This window comes from Equus przewalskii, chromosome 18, assembly GCF_037783145.1.
Source record: "Equus przewalskii isolate Varuska chromosome 18, EquPr2, whole genome shotgun sequence".
Lineage (NCBI taxonomy): Eukaryota > Metazoa > Chordata > Mammalia > Perissodactyla > Equidae > Equus > Equus przewalskii.
Window position 1 is genome coordinate 22554518 of NC_091848.1, and position 9472 is coordinate 22563989.

A 9472-nucleotide genomic window follows, 5' to 3' on the forward strand; every position below is an offset into this window, starting at 1 on the left:
ATTTAATAAAGTATCTAAGGAAAGTCTTAAAATGACACCCATCGTATGAAGGGAAAGCCAAATTTGCTTTTTCTGAGGGGAATTTGTGTTTGTCAGGAAGGGTTCCCGGAGGCTTTGTTTGGAGGCCTTGATGTGTGACCAGTACGCTATAGGCCGCCCTTCACCCTTGCCCTCTTTCTACCACTGCTCTGCCCACCCATACTGACACCGCAGGGGGAAGGGTTTCAGAGGAGAAAGAATCAAAAGCTGAGGGACGGGGAAAAAAAAGTGCTTTTCAGGGTCTGATGTGTGGGAATCAAATGAGAGGCCTAGCTCAAATCCGGTCGCCAGGCAACCAAAGTGATATGCTGAGGGAATATCATTAAAGTTGGAAAGTAAGCAGTCTCTCTGAATTAGTAAACCAACTACAGGATCGACGATGCTCCCGAACTCTAGCAGTGCTGGAGCACAATTTCTCCAAGGAGGACAAACGGGGGCTTTGCTAAGTTAAAGGGGGAATGGAGAGGGAGAGAGGGAGAGAGAACGCAGCTGATTTGTAGAGTTTTTTCATAAAAAAAAGACAATGGCTGTCCAGACACGGAGTTGGTGGTGAAATATGGTAACTGCCACGGCTGCAGCTGGCTCTCTGACACAAGATTAATAAGTTGCCGTTTCCTAGCCGACCAGAACCTAGTGGGAACTATCCAGCATTTTATCTTGAATTGTGGGTAACAGCCTTACTGCAAGCTGGCCTAGTTTACTGCTCTGTTTTTTCCAGATCTCCCAAAGTACAGCAAACATCTGTGACTCTAATGAGGTCATCATTGAGGGTGTCCAGAGAGCCGGGCCCTGAGAACTGACCTCACCTCTGCCTCAGCGTAAAGTACAAGTGCTGTGAGGAAGCAGGACAAATTCAATGGGGGAGCTGGCACTCTGCTGTAAGTTAAGCTCTTAAGAAACTTTGCTGTGATTAAAAAAAGAGAGGGCAAGGGAGAGGGAGAGAGGAGATTGAGCTTCAGAAATGCCTGTGCGACAAAGCGGGAGCAAGCCCACAGAATTAGATTTAGGCCTCACTGATGAATATTATCACTGACATGAACAAGCAAAGCTTATCTGGGCCTTCCTTCTTGAAAGGCTGAATAAAATTGAATTGCCAACTTCTGCGTTTTACCACATTTTGGTGGAAATGGCTTAGAGACCTACATGATTTAAAATGAAACCTGGGTGAATTCAACCACAAAGCATATATATGTGTTTCTGACAGCAAAATTTCAAACATTATACAACACGGCATATCATTTATGAGAAATTTGATTACAGACGTGGAAAACAAATCAGACTTCTCCAGATAGATCTTTTTACCCCCTACCCCCCGGTTATTCTAACAGAGTCATAGTTTTTACAAATAACACCACCAAACAGACATGGAAACACAACCTAAAACTGCACTGAAATCAGGGAAATACAATAATTTTGTTCAGTCATCTAAGGCAAAAATACCTAAGAGATGACTCTACCTAGTACTTCCTTTAAAAACTGCATTTGTACGAGATGATAAATGTAAGCTTAAGAAGGAAGGAAAATGTTTTAAGTTTGGAGGGAAAAAATACTTTTCTGAAAGTTATCACTATCATTTAATTTATAAGTACACTGGCCACATGTTGATTACGTATTGTCCATTTCAGCCACATCAGCCCCCAGAGAACAATCAAGTCAGTGGTGTCATCTTTGACACCTAAGGAAAAGGCTGTGTGGATAAAGTCCAGAAGGAGATAAAAAAAGATGGAGGTCCTTCAAAACTCTTCCAGAAAGCTTAATTCCCATGTATTAAATCACTCTATAGGCAAATATATTTTTTCCCCGAGATAAAATCAATGAGACCCAGAATGCTATGTCCAGGTAGTTTTATAATGAGTTTGATTTTGGAAAAGTGGGAATATATTGATGCGATTAAATTTATCAAGTTTAGTTTTTATTATTCTCATATCATTATCATTTTTTTAGATCATATCTAATGCAAGAGGTACAGAAAACAAGTAATAGAAAAGCAACGACTTTCTCAAAAGCCAGTAAATGTGGCCCAAAACTCTCGTCTGACCATGTGCTACAGGTGGCTCGGAAAGGAGAGGGCAGGGGCAGACGGGCTCGCCAGAAGAAGAAGTTGCCCATTTCTGATCCATGTGGAGCCTTTCCACTGTGACAGCAAGAGGGAAATCAAGGTGCCATCCTAGCTTAATTTATGAATGATGGACTTTATGGCTTGGGGATAATTATGAACATGCACTTAAAATGTGGACATTCAAGATGAAGGCTCTAAAACAGTCATACCAGGGGGAAGTTCTAGTACTCTCTGCAAGTCCCTCAGTAAGGACCAGTTTATCTTAGAAGAAGAAAGGCTGCAGCTCATTATTCAAGGTCTGGAGCCGGAGTTTAATGGAAAGAGAGGCTTATAAAACAAAACAAGCCCCTGCTTACATGTGAACTGGGGAGAGGAGCATTTGGGGAGCAGAGATCTATTCCATTACACTCTTTCTCAATTTTCAGGAAGGGCTTGGCTAATGCCCATTTCAAGGCTGAGTTTATTTTTTAAATGCAAATGAAAGAAGTGTTGCGTTCAGCTTTGCAAACAGTTTTCAGAAATCCTGTTGGCCTACATTTAGCTGGGAAGCAGCACCGGGTACCAAGTGGAGGGGCTCAAACAATCAAGCAGTTGTTTGCCTCACTCACATTCCTGAGGCAATCTGGTTCCAGCTGAACTCCTTGGGAACAGTCCGGGCTATGTACCCCTGGGGCATCTGCCCCAATTAGCACTGACCCTTGGGGGCCTCCTTGCTGGCCCTAGGTCGCTCCTAACCTCTTAGACTCTGGGTAAACCAGATTGCTTTAGGAACCTCTAAGCCACAGCCCCAAGATGAACTGGACATCCAGGCCCACCAATAGAAATCTAGTCACCCTGGAAGGCCCAAACCAACATGGCCTCTTTCAGGTTCTCTGAAACAGATGAGAGATGCATATGGTGGGATCTTTGCTGTGACTGAGGAACAATAGGAAAGAAGGGTCAGAGACTGCTCGACCAGGCTAAGCTCTGTAGTGCAAGGAACGAGTATAGGCTGTAGTGTCTTACAGAACTGGGTTTGGTTCTTGCATCTTCTCTACCTAACTGAGTGACCTTGGGCAAGTCACCAAGCCCTACCAAACTTCAATTTCCTCATGTGTAAAGTGGGGACAAAGATATCTGCCCTGCAGTGTTTTCATGAAAATCCAATGACTAAATGTGTATAACAAGTTCAGTGAAATGCCTGACTCACAGAAGCTCCCAGTAAACGGGAGTTAATTGTGAAAACTGAAACTCATCAAGTTTGACCAGGACAATACCACTCTTGAGAAAATCAAGAGCCACATAATTCTTTAAATCCCCCTGTTTTTCTGTGTCTCATGATCAGTTTGTGACTAGCCCTTCCTTTCTAGGAAAGCAAACAATGTACAACTACTTTTTGTGCCGCTCTCCATCCAGCACTTCTAGGGACTATGAGGGTGACAGAAGGAATATGTGATGTGATCTCCAGCCGTGAAGATTTGGCTGCAAGAACAGCACTGGCAAAGCATGAACTAACTCGAAAACAGGTTAGGCATCAAATTGCACAGCCCTGACTGGCACGTGCAATGGGAGGGGAGGTGAAAGAAGGGAGGACTAGTCATGGGCTGACATGGCCAGCGAAAGCTCCATTAAAGTGTTGGGCTTGGTCAGTATTTACTGAGTGTCTACTATGAGCCAGATACTGAGAGAGAGCCAAATAAGGTATAGCCTGTGCTCTAAGATGCTTAGAGCCTAGAGTGGGGAAAGACACATTAACAAACCATTTCAAAATTGCACAGTGAGTGCTAAGAATGGATTTTGGGGAGGAATGTGCTGTAAGAGCATGGCAGAAGAATGGCCTAAGTTGGCTTTGTAGGACAAATTGAGTTTAAGTATATCCTAGCAGGTGGATCAGCATGAACAAAAATATAACAATGGGGAATAAAGTACTTCACGTGTGTGTGTATATGTGAGAGAGAGACAGAGACAGAGACAGAGACAGAGAGAGAGGAATAGGATATACAAGTGGAAGAAAAAACAGGACTTCTAAAATTAGATCCAATATTTAAAGAACTTACTTTAAATTGTTATCTCTATTTTTTTTTATAGATGGGGCAGATAATCATGCCAGCTAAAAGGCTGGCATGCTCCATGATTGGCAGGTTATGAAGGTCAAGGATTCTTGGGTATGGATTTGGTGAGTGATCTGACAGAATAGAGGTCAGCTATGAGTTTATGCACATTTGAATCCACTCCTATTTCCCATAGGAAAACTTTACAGGCTGGTGGGATTGACCAGAGTGGGGCTGAAACCAAGGGTGGTTTTGTGAGTTGGTTTTCTGATCAAGGTCTCCTCTTGGAAATTAGCAAGGAAAGCAGAAATCTGGCCCAGTATCCGCCAGAAGAATCAACTGACCGAGCATTGGCCTGGAGTAGGAGTGGAGGGACAGTGTGCATTGGAACTCAGCATTTCCAGAGCTGGCTGAAAGAAAGGAACTAGAACTAGACACAGTTTTGAGACCCTCTGAGGACCTCTGTAGCCCAATCCCATACCCAGCAAGTCCTCCCTCCTTCTCTGTCCTGAGTCACCTATTGTCTTGGCTGATCTCTGCTGGCTTGACTCTCTGCCTTGTACACTGGAGACAGGATAGGAAAGGTGTTGAGGTTTTAGGTCATTCTTGTGTGGGTCATTCAAAGTTCTATCTCATGGAATTATCCATATTTATTGATGATAATCTCTGAGCCATGGTAGCTCTGGAGGTCTCCAGTGCTAGAAGAAATTCTTCTTTGAGGAGAAGTATGAGCAACCATGAGATTCTTCCCTTAGCAGCAAGAGACGTGGAGATATTTACTTGCTCCCATCATGGGGACTGGACATAACCAAACAGTAATTCTGCTGTGTGATTATTTAAGGGGCATTGGGAAGATCAAGCTGTTGAATAACAACCACTCCATACAGCCTAAGAATCATTTGGGTTTTTCCCTCCTTCTTTCCTTCAACAAACATTTATTAAGCATCTGTTGTGAGCTAGACACTGTGTTAGGCACAGTTTCCGTCCTCAAAAGCTCATAGTCAATTGGAGGAGACTAACGGAGTGAGAAGTGCTGTTAGATATAAGCCTGGGATACTGAGGGGCCCAAAGGAGTGGGCTTCAGAACTGCGAAAAGTTTCAGGGAGAGGAGACGGAAGATAACGTGGAATAATTGGCCTGGTTGTATGCAGGGGCATGTGAGGATGGAGAGAGCTGAAACGGGATGGGCAGGCAGGTGTCAGGCCATGAAGGGTCTTGCACAGCAGACTGATGAGTAAGAGTTTGACCCTAAAGGTGACAGAGCATCATGGAAGGTCTTAAGCAGGGAAGTGGGAGAATTAGTATTGTGTTTGATAGCAATCCAGCAGCTGAGAGGTAGGTCATCTTCAAAGATGAAGATGGGGCAGGAAGATGCTACTAAACTGTGTGGCAGACAATGAAAATATTATTAGTTACCCTTCCACAGTTGATAAAATTGAAACTCCAGTTAGTTTACTTGATCAAATTTTCATGCCTCCCCATTGGAGTCTTTTGAAGACAGGGACCCATGTTTCTTATTTTGATGTGCTTTCCTTTGTCTAGACAATCACCTGGTCCATAGCAGGCACTTGCAAAATGTCGGCTGAATCCATGGCAAATGGAAGACAAGGAACCAAGTTTCACTGCTCTGATCTGGAGATGTTTCTACAACCACACACTTCTTCCCTGATGGAATTTAATATCAGAAATAATTGGAGGCTGGGGTAGCAGTAGGCCCTTAGTGAATACTGAGCTGAGCAGGCTAGTCTGGGCAGAGCAGAGCTCTGAGGAGGTAAGAGAGGAAGCATCTTCCTTCAGTCTCCAGGGGGTTGTTACAAGGTGAGACACCTTAGCAGGAGCTACAGCCGTTAGATTGCTGGAGAGAGGGTGTTTGGGCAATAGAGTCAGAAAGACGTCACTAAGCTTCTGGCATAGGGGAGGGAAAGACAGAGAAGATTCTAAGAGGTAGGAGAAACTCAGAAAGGAGATGCAAGGAGGCCCACTTTGACATTCAGTTGCTGGTCTGCCTTTTCCCCACTCCTTCACCCCGAAGACTAAACCAGGAGGTTTTGATCTCTCGTCCTTCATTAGGTCAGTGCATTTTGCCATTAGGCACCTAACAGATCCTGCCCACTCAGAGATTAAAAGTGAGGTGTGAGAATGTGGGTGCTGGCTGCATAGCACAGTAGCTGCATGGGCTCTGGGGTCTGAACATTAGGATCTTTTGGCCTCAGTTTCCTTATCTGTAAAATGGAAATAATAATAGTACCCACTTCATGAAGTTGTTTGGAGATTTAACGGATGATGTTTGTAAAGAGTTTATCACAGTGTCTGACACAAGATACGTACTGAAAAGAGATTAGCCTTGATTATTTTGAGCAGCTGGGGAGGTGGGAAAGTCATGGAACTAATAATTGGTGGTTCCAAAGATGCCTCTAACTCTCATTAACTATTTTAAAGTAATTGGCCACTTGATGGCTCTTAAGAAACTTCCTTTCTGTCCATCTCTGCTCATCACAGGTGTGAGCCTTATTGTGACTTGTATGGACACTTGGGGCAGTGTACAAGGGAAGTCCCTGGCAACGAGTAAGCATGTGGGGCCAACAAGGGGCTGCTTGGGGAGCCATGGGGTGGCCACCCACGAAAGCAAGAACCAGCAGATTGAGGGAATGCTTAGAAATTTGTCTGAATACTCATTTAGGAAAAATACCAGACTAACTAAAATTAGGAGGGAAAGAAGACATACGGTCATTTCTTCAGATGCAGCCTAACAAGAGCATCAACCCTAATTTTGATGGAGGAATGTCTGAGGCGTTGAAATTCAAAGGAGGTTGTATTTCTTCCAGCCAGCCTATTTATTGTGGGCATAATGTAACAAAGTAAACAAAGTGATAGAAAAAGCAGGCAACTCTTAATAATTCTTAATAACCCAAAGACTCTTTATTCAAAAGAAAAAAATATGGCATTTGATTTCACCAAAAAAATTTCTGATTGAAACATTTACTATTAGCATTTTCACTGATATATTTCCCCAATTATTATAATAACCTTAGTATTTCTCATTAGACACTAAACCCAAAAAGACCAGCAGAGAGCATGTATAATAGAGTGTGAAATGGTATTTAAGTTATACCTAAAAATAAATTAAAGCAGAGCTAAAAATTCATATGTTCTTCAAAAATAAAAAATATTATTTCAACTTCTAGAAATCTAGCATAAGCCAATTGGCAGCAATTAAGCCAATGAATTATGTACAAAGATTTTTATTACAGAATTATTGTAATGGCAGAAACTGAAAACAAAATGCATGTCCAACAACAGGAGACCTGTTAAATCTATATGATGGAATATTATGCAGTTATTATAAATGATACACATTAATAATTTTGAAGATATAGGGAAAATGCTCGAGATATAATATTAAATAAGTAAAGATACAGAACTGCAAAAGAAGTGTGATGTCAAATGTACATAGTAATAAGACTAGCAGGAAAGTACTAAAATGTTAACAATGGTTATCTTTGGGTGGTAACATTACGGGTAATTTTTATTTTCTTCACTATTGTAATATTTTCTAATTTTATAAACTTATGTGCATGTAATACTTTTATAATTGTCTTAAAAAACATAATAAAATTATCCTGCACAGTTTTAGTTGTTTTAGACCTTATAATAGGAACTAATTATTTCTCCCCATAACAAATTCCACTTAACTCTATTATGGGAAGATTTAAAACTAGTTCTAAATCATGAGTTTTAAACACTTTCTGCTCCCAGTCCAGATCTGCCAGTCCCAAGACATTTTTTAGTCAGAGTTTCTGATTTCTGAGGCTATTCACAAATTGCGCCCCACCATAGGTACCCCTTTTTATCCACTGGTGAGTTTCTATTTCGTGCTCACCTTATTCTTTCTCTCTTATATTCATTAGGGGAAGAATTGATAATAAACAAGCAAGCAAGAAGGGATGTGTGTGTCTTGTTTTGAGTAAAAATAGTATATAGAAACAAATATATGATAAAAACAAAATGACTCCTTGCCTTAAAGTAATTCACATTAATAAATTCACCTTTGGAATCTATTGTAATGCATTTGAAATACAATTTGATTGTTAAGGGTATGAGTTTTCCCAGCTTCTCAGGACCCGTTTATTGGTCTTTCTGTGTCCCTTCAGTCTCCAGGTTCCCCTAACGCGGATTAGTATGACCTTGAGGTATGAAGAACCCCGGGCAAGGCCGCAGGAAAGAGTGTGGCAGAGGGGGTTCTTTGGGCTAGGATTAGCTTAAGGCGAGCCAGGCACTAGCTTCCGGCGCAAAATTTAAGGAAGGAAATCAAAAACCTCATCACGGAGATAAGTACTATTTTAACGTAATACTTAAAAAAATCAAAATTAATGTAAAAAATCCATGATGAACAAATACCAAAATTTTAAATAAAGACCAGTACCATGCCAAACCATATTGGAGCCTGAGGTGAAAGGAAAAAATGTGTGCCCTATCAATGTTCTCACGTATTTTTTAATGATTCACTTTTTCTAGAACATTAAAACTGTTTAAAAATATTGAAAAATGGGTGTGTTTTCATGCCTGAAGGAATAAAATCACATAAAAATCACTCTTCAAATTCTGCCATTTCCTCAAAACCAGCCATGATGAAAGGGCCCAAAGCTCTGGGTCAAACATTTAACAAATATGGCGTCTTGGGTCCTCTTAATAATGGACTTAAATTCCTATTTCAGGATAGGCCTGGGGGCTTAGGAGTGGACATCCTACACCTATGCCATTCAGTCCACAGATACTCGTTGAACACTCCCTGCTTGCGGGCCCATTTTCTGGGCACTGGTGCAACACTGTGCATGAGACAGACTAGAGCCTGATACTGTGAAACGCAAATGTTACTGAGCCCTTAATTAACTGATTTTGCTTGCTTGTTTGTTTGTTTTTAGTGAATGTTTATTTCTCACCAAGCTTTCTTTTTCTAACTGCTGTGAATTTACTCACTGCTCATCTATATCATTCTTTGGGTTACTGAAATGTGCCGTTTTGCTCTAACTCTTGCCTTTCACGCTGGACCTCTATACTTCTGGTGGTGGTTTATTTTCCACACGTACAGTATAAGTCTTCTATTCCATACCGCCTTTAATTTTGCCAAGCCCAGTGCTTGGCATGTAGTAGATGTTCACTAAATATTTGAGGATTACTTGATTGTTGAATGAATGAATCAGTAAAAGAATCAACAAAGGAAGGAACAAACGAATGAATGCACCTGGTCCCTGGAGAGGTGGGAGGGAGGAAGGGAGACAGAGTCATGATGTGGCGCCTTGCTGTTTTTGTGTGTTTGCTGTATGAATATGTGATTGTGTACATA

At 41.5% G+C, this 9472-nt stretch overlaps 1 long non-coding RNA gene across 1 annotated transcript; it reads left to right on the forward strand.

The window, feature by feature from the left end:
• The first annotated feature begins 402 nt into the window (after window positions 1-402).
• LOC139076939 (uncharacterized) lies at window positions 403-8674 on the forward strand. Its single transcript, XR_011529030.1, has 5 exons — window positions 403-917; window positions 1984-2198; window positions 3448-3603; window positions 4166-4253; window positions 5671-8674. It is a non-coding gene; the product is annotated as an uncharacterized lncRNA (long non-coding RNA).
• The last annotated feature ends 798 nt before the right edge of the window (window positions 8675-9472 follow it).